The sequence below is a fragment of the Centruroides vittatus genome, unplaced genomic scaffold, assembly GCF_030686945.1.
Source record: "Centruroides vittatus isolate TY-2023 unplaced genomic scaffold, ASM3068694v2 contig_549, whole genome shotgun sequence".
NCBI classification, from domain to species: Eukaryota; Metazoa; Arthropoda; class Arachnida; order Scorpiones; family Buthidae; genus Centruroides; species Centruroides vittatus.
This window is the reverse complement of record NW_027122325.1, coordinates 1,910,147-1,922,315: the sequence shown is the minus strand read 5'-3', so window position 1 is coordinate 1,922,315 and position 12,169 is coordinate 1,910,147. Positions and strand designations below refer to the sequence as shown.

The window sequence follows — 12,169 nt, the reverse complement described above, 5'->3', positions numbered from 1 at the left end:
AAAGTATTGTATTAACAACGTAGCAAATTCATGAATTCTGTTAAGAATCTCTTTTAAATAGCTATTCATTTGGTAGTGCATTTAAATATCACATAAGTTAAATTACAATATAAATAGAGGCAGTAAATGTAATAATGTAATAATGTAAATGTAAGGCTTCTGCTATGTAATAACTAAATTTAATTGCAGTGAAATGTAGATAATCGGTAGTAAAATAATCGTTGGTTTGGTTATCGTGCATCCAACTCTCCCTAAATGGCATAGTTTAAATTACAAAGTGTAGACCGTCTTAGATTAATAAAAAACGTATTACTTGTTTGTTCGGTTAAATTATTTAAAGAGGAAGCGGCTGGATATTCTCAAAAAATACATCTCAAACGAGTGCTCATAGCCATGCAGAGATTTTTGTTGTTATTGTTTTGGACGGTGACCGGTCGCTTTCTAGTTGAGTATTTTATCATTTTAATTAAATCACTCCATTTTCAAAATATATTACATAGTTTATATTTTCATCGCAATTTCTTTTTAAAAGAAAAAGCATAATGTTTTCGGATCTATTCTCATCAAGAAACAATTTATTGAAGAAATTTTCTCAATATTTTAAATAATTTTTGATAACCATTTTGAAACTATCCCGGAACATTCTATGAAGTAACAAACATATACGATCACAATTTTATTACGAAAGGAAAACGCAAGGAAAAGGAAATGTAAGAAAAGCTGACACTTTCTAAAGCTGAACTTCAGAAAATGACAAACAAAAGCTGACAAACTTTCTGGACTGTTTAGTTCAAAAAGATTTTGCTGATACATCGGGAAAAAAGATATTCAAAATAATATTTTTGAAGTAATTGTAATTGATAAAAAGGAATTTTCTATTTTCTAATTTCATAACAATTTTCAAATACTAAATTATATAAACTAACATTTTCAATTTCATAAAACTTTTGAATCATCATCAGAAATTCAGATAAAATAAAATAACGACCAAAATCAAAAATAAAATTGTTTGAGACTTTAAGATTTTATCAGAGGAAACTTTTCACTTTATCAGACTTTCCAAGCACGATCTTCCTACATTCAATAAATATCCAGCGGCCAAGTAGATGAAACCACTGAACACTGGTAGTGATAGTTGCTGGAGGGATCGCCCCTGTCCAACATGCTGGCCAAGTAGGTTTCCCGAATTTTCTTAATGACTCTAACACCTAAATAGGGACCAATTTTCAATACAATGTTCTCCCAGATTTATTCCCTTGGCATATCGCTCACGCGTCGCATTGTCCTATTTCATCAAACCAACTCACCAAACTAACCTAATCTTTGAGCACTATTAAAAAGTATTTTGTCATGTTGCCATAATTAATTAATTTTATATTTTTATTTGCTTTTATATAAAAGTAATTGTATTTTGTAAAATTACTAAAGAAATCAGTTTCATGTTTATGGCTATATTTTTAATTTTATTAAACATAATATTTAATTTTTTAATTTTTATTTGAAACTATACGAATTCGTTGCGATTTTCAAGCATATGATATGAACGGTTTAACTGAAAGTAATTTAATGAAATGATTTTTTTTCGGGATACGATATCTAATACTCATTTGTTTTTTCCTGCTACCATCGCGGTTTCGGATTACATGACTAATTAGTTTTTTATCAATGACATTTAATTTGAATTTTAATCTGCACTTTCAGTCTAGAGTTTTCTTCTTTAAGACGAGTTTATTAAACCTTAAAATTTCTAATTAAAAAAGAAAATGTTAAAAGTATTTAAGATAATTTTTGTTTTAACTTTAATAATGAATTCACGTAAATGACTAAATTCTGGGTATTATAAAAAATTTTATTTTCATTTATTTACTTTTAAGACAAATTATTGCACTAAATCATCTCTAGCATCGAGTTATTTATGTAGTAAACATCCAGATGCGGTGGATCGAAAACGAAGTTTATTGCCCTGAAATGTATAAGGTTCTTTTGAAATTCGAGAATTTTGAAAAAATAGTTTATAACAACTGCAAAGAGCCAGAAACATTTTCGTGCAGTTGAGTATAATAAATTCGAATTATTTTAAAGTTAGAAATTAATAATTTAAAAATTTATTTTTATTATTTTTTTTGCAATCATATTTCAGATTTTACCCGTTTAAGTATAGACGACTAGCAGAAAATAAATGACTTTTTTTCAGTTTATAAAAAATACCATTTTGATATTGATTTTTACGCCTATGCAGGCAATGTTTCCAAATTTAGAACATTCTCATATTTTCTTAGAATACACAAAATTTTTATTTCAGAAAGTAAATTTCTCAACTTCGTCAACAAATACTCTATATAAATTTTGTATTATTCGTAAAACATGGATGATTATTTTGTTATTTTAACTTATTATTATACAATGAATAATAAGCAAACACTAAATTTTTACAAACAAATAAACAGAGAATAATAATATGAATAATTAAAGCTGCGAGTCTTCTGACTTGCAACTTTAATAGAGAAGAATATACAGTAGTTTCACTCTATGATAACAACTATGTTAATTTATTATTTAATCAGAAAACTAAGTTAAAATAGTTTATATAAATGTATAAAGTGTATAAAGTAGTGAAGTAGTTAAGATTAGCTGACGACTTTTGTTTCTTGTATATTATACTATGGAAGCTTGAATAATGAGTCTAACTTGTAACTTGTAATCGGTAAAAAATAACAGAATAGACTGTGGTAGAGGGCTTATCAATGTACTGTTCACTAATTAACCTACATCTCTAAGGGTGAGATGGTGAATTAGAAGAAAATTATACTTTGTTTTTTGAATCTATTTTTCGGAAAATATTACTATTTTTTCTTGTGCTTTGATATGATGAGAAAACATCAATTCGTTCAATTTTTAAAATAAAATTTATTTTTATAATTACAGCTTCCAGCATTCTCTTTTTTCCCCCACCATCTAACCCTCATTTATCCCATGATTAATATGATTAATATCCCATATGATTAATAAACAGGTATTTTCAATACCTATTTATTAATCATATGTTTTATTAACATATTACTTAACGCAACGATAAGCCTTTTTTAGATGAGGCCCACAAGCCTACAAACTTTCTAGAATTCCTGGGGCTGCATACAGTTTTTCTTCTGAAGTTGAATGATTTAATGATCTAAACTTGTTGAATATCGAAAAAAATCCGTAGCAGCCAATACACTAAGTACTAAAGTAATATATACTGTATTTCTTCGTTAAATTCCGGGGAATAAAGATGCTGTTAAAAATAAACTGGCGTTCTCAAATAAACTTCAGGTTGAAAAGCATAAAAAACGTGTTGAAGTACTGTAGTATATAAAGTAATTTTGTTTTCGAGTGACGTGTAAGGAGTTTTACTAAATTTATACCTCTTTAAATTGTCTAGAGCGGACAATACTTTCAATTCCAAGATTTACGGAAACATTTTTTAGAATAATAAAATTATATATATTGAGCGTGTGATAGCTTATCGCGTTTATAAGTCGAGAGCTTATCAGCCGAAGGGTAATTATGAAAACTCAAATTGGAAGATGGTGAATTTGAAGCAGAAGATGGTAGTCAAGATCCCGAATTTTACAACGACATTGTAGCAGACATGAATGACAACGCAACAACCAAATTGGAGGACGCCGAATCGGATTAACTACGAAAGCAGTAATTATTTCAAATGTAGCTGTACGATAAATACTGTTCGTAAGTACGATCAATAAATGGTTTTGATAGCTCAGAAAATGTACGAGTAATTATGGTACTTCAATATTTACCCACTCGTTTCCTGTTGCAAGGTAATAAACTCGGTTCGAAAAACACCCGGATTGTCAAATAAACCCCTGGAAATACGAACTGTACGTTTTAAAAATAAACCTCCAGGGTTTAATTAAGGAAATTCTGTAGTTTATCTTTTCATTGGTCAGATTTATATTTGATATTCTTCGTCACCAATATCAGCTCGATTAGAGTTGCGTATTGGCACCAGACGGGAAACAAGAAGAAAAAATATACGTTGCCAAAGTTCGAAGGCCGTATATCAGAATGCCTAAATATACCTTAAGTACATCAAGAGCAGTTGACTGACAACGTATTTTTAGGTATTTTTGGAGTGTACCTCAATTTCATATTATCTCACAGAACGACATTAAAGAATTTGTACTTGAATTGACTTTGTAATTGAAAAACTTGATGTTAAATTTAAATATGTACATTTAAAAAAATGTGAATATCTAAATTTTATTTCATTTCTTTAAACGTGAACCGGTTAAATTGAAAAATCTAATATTTTCTTGAATATACAAATAAGATTATTCTTCTAAGTAAAAAACTAAAAGCTGACGTATAACATAGTGTTTGACACAGAATAGATTACTTGAAATATGTCAAAAGGAATATCTTTTGTAGATAGAGGATGAAATTCGAATAAAATGCTGCGGGAAAATACATTTTTTGACATCATGTTGCAGTTATAAACAATTTTTGGGTTCGGAATCTCGTATTCCGACAGATCTATATGTCATGAAATATTGAAAATTTGTAAAGTATTGATATAGTGAAGCAAAGGTCACGCAAAAGTTGTTTATTTCCTTTATTGTGAGAACTTCAAAAATTGAAACGTCAGCTTCGAGATCAAATTTATATTTTCGAAATACAACTGATCAGAGACTCTGTTTAATTTTTAAAAAAAGTATGCGGAAATGAACGATAATTAGCGCGCAAATGCACAGTAAAAAGTAACCTACCTATACTTTAATAAAACTTTTAAAAAATTAGTAATTTTTCTCTATTTTTAATGATAATAAATGAAAAATATAATAGTTTTATCTGTAAAATTTATTTATATTCTTCTGCATTTAAGCAAATTGAAAGAGAATTTTTTCGTCAAATACTAACAAGACCTATTTGCTTTTAATCAAATTTTCCAGTTTGATGATTTTCCTTAATAGGTCATATTTAACTTTCAAATATGAAAATTTGTTTTCACAATTAGATATCAATTATAAATTTAACATCGTCATTATGATTTACAACAGGTTTAGTACAATTTGTTATATTATAATTAGTCTACTTTTTCCTGATAATTTAGTTTAAGAATTTTTATCTATGTTTAGGGTAGTAACAAGTTGCTTCCCACTCAATTATTTCAAAAACTAATCACTATTGAACTTTTGCTGATATATACTATGCCATGCGTTATTGAGAATTTCCATTATCTTCAGCCTTTCTATCAAACAGGAATGTTGTAATCTCAGTTCCCAATGAAAATAATGCAATATTGCCAGTTAAAAGTTGAAACACGTAAAGAAATACGTAAGTAGGTCTCACTAAAAATCCGCATGTGACAGATAAATAAGCATAACTCCAAACACGAATGTGATACAAACTTAATTCAAATTTATTTAATTACAGCAAAAGGTCCTTAAGTAGCAGTAACAGGACTTTTACGTTTGTTCTTAAGTTTAAAAGTTTACAAAAATAATTTCCGTCGAACTCACCGAGATTTCTTCGAATTCGAGTTTGGAGCACAGAGGTTGACTTTGCTTTTCAGCACATTTTGGTAATGTTTTTGTTTTACGTGAGCTCAAAATGTTTCTGTTGGCCATAATAAACACACATTGGGTGAATTATTTTCTTTCCTTACATAATTAATACCAAAATTTTCGACTTTCGTGACGATAATGGCTGTGCAGTGACATGATGCGCGACGACCGTTTGTGTAGTTTTTGTCAATAAATGATTTCAATTTAGATTGAATACATTCAGTCAAGTATGTTTTGACAGCAAGAGCAAAAGAACAAAATTTACAAACACAAAATAAACTTCTGACTGACTTTTCCTGCTGATCGATAAGCAGAATAACAACCATTTCGGAAACTTTTTTAGGCACATGTATTTTATTTCACAAGACATTTTATTTATTTCATGTGTAGAATCCAGTTTCAGCTGAATTTTTAAGCGGAAAATAAGATTCATTGTCATAAATAATGTAACGTATTACATTTTCTTGCAGCTTTGCGGCCAGGATTTTCAGTTTTTCAGTGAAGTTGTTTATCCAATGAGTTTGGAGCGTCAACTTGACGATAATACTTTGTATTGGCTAATTTTATAATTTTTCTCGCATAAGAAGAAATTTCGCACTTCAGAGCAAGTTTTATTCTCAGTTTCGTCCATATGGCGGATGTTTGCAAAAAAAAAAAAAAGAGTCACTTCATTTGGGCATTTTTTTTGGCTATTCATGGGAGATCTTAGAGTTATACTTACTATTTGGTCACTCTTCAGTCTTCACTAAACCATAACAGTTTGACGAGAAATTCCGAAATGTTTTAAAACACTTAAAAACTACTAAATAACGCGTATTAATGTTACAAATCTGAGATATCAATTTTCGACGTTGTTCATCGTTGAATTTGCACGCCGCGAACACTTCACAACCTATAAACATGAAATTTCTTATGAAAATGAGCAAATTCATGTCGTTTTCGTTTACCAATGTTTTAATGGTTAGGTCTAAATATTCCGACGCTACAACATTTCGAACTTTGTGTACTGATTTTAGTGCGTTCCCTTATTATTTCCTTTTAGTTCATTCCTGAATATATAAGTGCCCACCAGTGGTCAAATGGTCTTCGTACCCTAAACACTGGGAGTTCGGTCTTGGGTTCGCGCTTCGCTCTGACAGGCTGGCCACGTGAAGTTTCGGGTTTTCTCCACGTCTGTAATGCCTAAATAGGGGCCAGTTTCCCTTAAAAAGACCCCCCCGGAAGGCATCCTCCCTAGGCAGATCGCCCAAGTGTTGCCTTGCCATAACAAACAAACAACAACATTCCTGAATATCAACTCGATTTCTGCACAGACTGTGAAATATACGGATAAATACTGCACAGACTAACAAACAGGTAAATACTTCACTGCAAACATGCAAGCATTAAGCATATAGATAGTAATGCATTAAGATATATCACGAATGCATTGCGGGAGTGGTTGAATGTGCAATTAGGTTTAGATTAGAAATGTAATATGGTGATTAGGCTGTTTCTGTTTTATGAATCTATTTCATATTTCTATTAAATTGAATACATTTTTATGTATTTCCTGAAAAAATGGCACTAATTAAGCCCTCTTTTTAGCAAACACATTGTGGACTTTGTCTAAAATATGTTTTGCTAAAAAAAAAGGCTTTCTTAGTGGTGAAGGATGGAGCCCGACATATCCGAATGGACTGCTATCCGAAAATTTCCTGGAGTTTTTCGACCCGTCCAGAGTCGATCTCAGGTCCCCAGAGCTGTAGGCTGGGTTGAGAAGAAGAAGAAGAAGAAGAAAAAAAAAAAAACAGAGACAATAAAATAAGAACATCAATATAGCAGAAAATAGTTTAATAAAAATATTAATTTTGGATATTAGTAATCCCTAACCGCTCGGCCATCCGCCCGTCAATCGGATCATTTACATATCTATACCGCTACTAACCTAAACATAACAGCATATTCAATACTCCTCTAATGCATTCGTGTTATGCACTGTAACTCTTGTGTGTTGTGCAATAAAGATTCACTCTCAAACTTGACATCCCATGCGGGGATACTAGATTTTTCGGATTTTCTAAAAGGTATATATCATTAAACACCTTTTTGCTGCCGAGATTCGTTTTATTTTGCAAACATTTGCAATATATTTAGATTGACCATCCTCAGGCTTCATTTTTCTTGTAACATTTTTTATCGTTAAATAACGTTTAAAATAGAATACATAAATAGAATGAAGGAAAAAAGAACAACAACATTTAAATGTTTGAATATAAAAATCAGTAAAACGAATATCAGTAAAATACAACAACCTTTTTTAATAACTTCGAATAGAATACAAGAATAAAGCACAAGAACCCAAGTACTACTCACTACAAGAATGAAAAATAAAAATTAAACATAATACATTTAGCAAGAGTCAAAAACATTTGTTTTTTTAATAAACTAATTTTTTTAATTATTTTTTTTCTATATTTTAAGATTTATTTTTTTGAAATTTTGCTAAATAACTCAAAACATGTACAAAAATATATAGTGGAAATGAGGTAATTAAGAGCTTCCAACAAACTTATTTTATACAATGTATTTTAAGCCGTCTACATCTCTCGCATTAATGCATTTATCTTTTAACCTATATATTTCAAGTTTTCCAGAGTTCTGTGCTAATGTTGGGGATTGTATAGACTTTATGACGTTTGCTTTTTCCCATTTTATCAAAGAGCCTTCAGTTACGCCATCTTGGATAGTACCGTGCTATTAAATCCCTTTCTTACATTATATTGATGTTCTTCAAGTCTAATTCTCAAGTTCCGTGTGGTGACATCGACATCCGTTATCTTTGTCTATCTCCATGTTTTCATATGGTATCCTGTATACACCTACCTTTTCTTCTTTTTCTAATCTACCCTTACCTTTTCTTAAAATTCGATACATAGTTGGGGGGTTCTTTTTATAACCATACTAGACCTTTTACGTTCTGCGATTTCTTTCATGATGTTAGTTATGCTCCTGTTAAATGTGAATTTCGTGATTCCACTAGATTTTTTTGTTTTGTGCCTTAGGTTTGTTTTCTAATCAAACCTTCTATTGTGCTAGTTCCATATTCTGATGTTGTGGCCATTTGTTTTTAATACTGTCTTGTTCCTTCATTCTGTCTATTACATTGTCACAATATAAAAAAGCTCTTCTGATGAGTGCCCGGAATGTCGCTAGTTTGTATTGGTAAGGATCATTTGAATTGGAAGAGATGTACAGTACAGTGGGCTGTGTGTTGACTTGATATATACACTTGTGAGTATCCTTCCGTTTTTAAATTCTATATTTATGTCCAAAAATGTAATTGTAGTGAGCGTTTTTGTTCTATCTTCAATTTCAGATCGTCTTTGTTACTGTTAACTTTATCAATAAATCAGTGATGCCTTTTTTATTCTCCCAAATTATACATACATCATCCACATATCTTTTAAAATATATAATATCTTCTTTGAAGTCATCCAGGGTTCTTTTTTCCAGTTTTCGTAACACTAATAACAATCTTGATACTGGACTCCCCACGAGGACTCCTCTCTTTTGTCTGTATATTTGATTATTAAAGCTAAAAATTGTTTCGTAGTATATCAATATGGCTAATTCCGTCATGTCATTGGAGAAATTAACTAATTCCGAGATCCGTAGAAGCATAAACTCCACTAATGCTGCAAAAGATGATTCTACTTTTATTGAAGGACACAAGTCCCTTCAATCATTTCTTCATCCATCAACATAAGATCTTGTTATTTTTTCACTACTTTTTCTGGGTCTTGTGCAACCAATATACTGTTCTCAAGATTGGTGGTGGTATATTTGTGTAATCTCTTCTCAAGAATATATGTCGGTCCTCTGCACTTTTCCATTACTGGTCTTATTTCTTTACTGAGCTTATGTGTTTTAGCAAACGCAAATAAACTTGGCATCCCTGGTCTCGTATTCCGACATTTTTTAAGGAAAGTTAATACCTTGGCTAGCTTGCTTTCTTCTAGTTTTTTAATTAGAATAAAGCAAGGGATGCGGACAGCTTAGCAACAGCGTTGTATAAAATAAGTTTGTTGGAAGCTTCCAATTACCTCATTTTCCACTATATATTTTTGTACATTTTTTTGATTTATTTATTTTGTATTTTACTGTAATTTATTATTTATGTTAATTTTTTAGTTATTTTTGTTTTATATTCGAACATTTAAACGCTGTTGTTCTGTTTTCCTTCATTCTATTTATGTATTCTATTTTAAACGTTATTTAACGGTAAAAGACGTTCTAAGAAAAATGTAACCTGAGGATGGTCTATATAAATAGATTGAGAACGCTTGCATAATAAAACGAATCTCGGCAGCCAAAAAAGGTGTTTAATGATATATTTTGAGTTGTTCTGCTGAGGGTGATTTAAATTATTGGGTAGGACTAAATGCACTAAACGGTATAGTTTGCATTTTTTCATGAGTTACAACTTTGTAACTGATAACGTTGTCCTATTTTCATTGGAAACTGAGATTATAACAACCCTTTCCTTGAGAAAGACTGAAGATAATGGAAATTCTCACCATCGTTTAGCGCATGTCCCACATAGTTTACATCAGCAGAAGATCTAGTGATTGCCTGTTGGTTCCTGAAATAATTGTTATTGGTGAGACTTGCTACAAGCTTATAACATTTTATAAAATTGTACGATTAAAATTGATAATTGATTAACATAAGAAAATATCTCTATCTAAAGAGACGTGTGTTTTCAAAGGAAATATGAGCGGCCTGATTTCACTTGCAAGTTTTCACTGACAGCGGCAAACATCCAAAGTAAATATTCCACTATTCTATTCAACTCAAAATGTGTGGAATAGAATAGTGGAATATTTGCTATTTAATTAGTTCTTTTGCATCTGTGGTTATGCAAAGGAATCAATTAGAAAATAACTAGATGGACTGTCACACTTTCAAGCGTGAGGAAAATTCTATTATTCCGATGTCAGAGAGACCTATATATTAATATTTAATTGGTTATCGAAAGAGGTGAGGACCAATTTCCAGCTTAAGCAAAGGAAAAAGAAGCTATTAAAACTGTGCAGTTTATTACAGTAGCAGAAAATCTGTCTAATGATTTCCATTGACACGGTTTTGATTGAAAAAAAATTTTCCAGAAGTCTTTTAATGCATCATCATAACTCTCAAAAACAGTTTCCAACATTTAGAAAGCACTTACCGTTTATCAGGTTGTATTAATTTTCTTATGTTAATGTGGCTATTATCAGCCCAAAGCAATGTAATTGACTAAATACTCATTCGCGAAATAAATAGCTCTATTAAATAGAGTCTATTTATTTAGAATGGACACGTATAAAATCTACCAGATCATATAATAAACTGTAAAAATTTATTTTGGGCTTATAAAACCAACTAAAGATTATTAGCAATTTTGTCATGTTTCTTTTGTTATATCTGTCTTTTTTTTTTAAAAAAAACAAGACCACTTAATCAACGCCTAAAAACATCTTTTATTGCAATGCATTTCGGACGGGAAATCATATCACTCTTCAGACAACTGTTTTCTTACAATTCAAAGAAACCACCCCTTGAACAACTTTCATACAAAAAAAAAAAAAAAATCCGACAACAATAGAAGTTTACAGAGAATGACTGACTTCTTATCAAGCATCTATTTATTAAAAAGAAAAGGTGAGACAAAAATGGAGCATCGCTTATTTCAGTCATATCGTAGCTAACTGTGTTTTCTGCCATCTTGAATTTTTTATCGTGAACAAATTCGCTGATATGATACGTAGGAATATTTCTCGCTAACGAGAAAGTTCAACATGTTGGACTGTCATCGCGATTCGCTAAACAAAAATATTTACCGCAAACAACGTCAACGATGATGTGAAACTCGTTTTTCGTGTTTTGCTAGCGATTCTCAATTAGTGTGAATTAACCTTAATACCGTCAGAATATGATAAAAATTCTTATTGTTTATCATAATAGTTTCTTTGAGCATCATACTATCTTATAATGGTTTGTTCTACTCCTCAGACAAATCAATTAAATGAAATCGTAAAATTGACAATTGTATTTCAAGATTTTTCTAAAATATATACATAAAATTTCCAGGATACAAATATTCTAGCAAATTTAAAATTACAGATAACACAAAACATGTTAAACCTTCTTTCTTCTTTTCTCATACAGAAATAAAATTAAAACAGATTACAATTACGTTCTATTGCAAACTACGACATAGTTTAAATAATATACAAAGTAATGAAAATTCTTTAGGTAGCAGAATCTTGAAAGTTCTTAATATTTTAGAAATTCAGCAAAAAAAGATTATAAATATTCAACACGTATGAAAAGGAAAACGTAAAAACACAAATAGTATTTGAAAAACTTCTTTGTAGGCTAATTTTAGATTCATTAGCACAATTGTATTATTTCATATACATTAAAAATATATATTTATTACTTTTAAAATCAGGCATGAGAAGTATTATGTTTAAAGTGCATATGCATACATAAGAAATAAGTCGTGCATCAATCAAAATTGCAATACTCAATAAATCTACCTATACATTCAAATTTATAATGTAATTTATTGCTCCAAT

The 12,169-nt window shown here is 30.3% G+C and overlaps 1 protein-coding gene across 1 annotated transcript in view; it reads right to left on the bottom strand.

Annotated features, from left to right (window-relative positions):
* Window positions 1-12,169, bottom strand: part of LOC136978698 (secretin receptor-like) — an 80,422-nt gene that overhangs the window by 27,286 nt on the left and 40,967 nt on the right. The window lies entirely within an intron of this gene.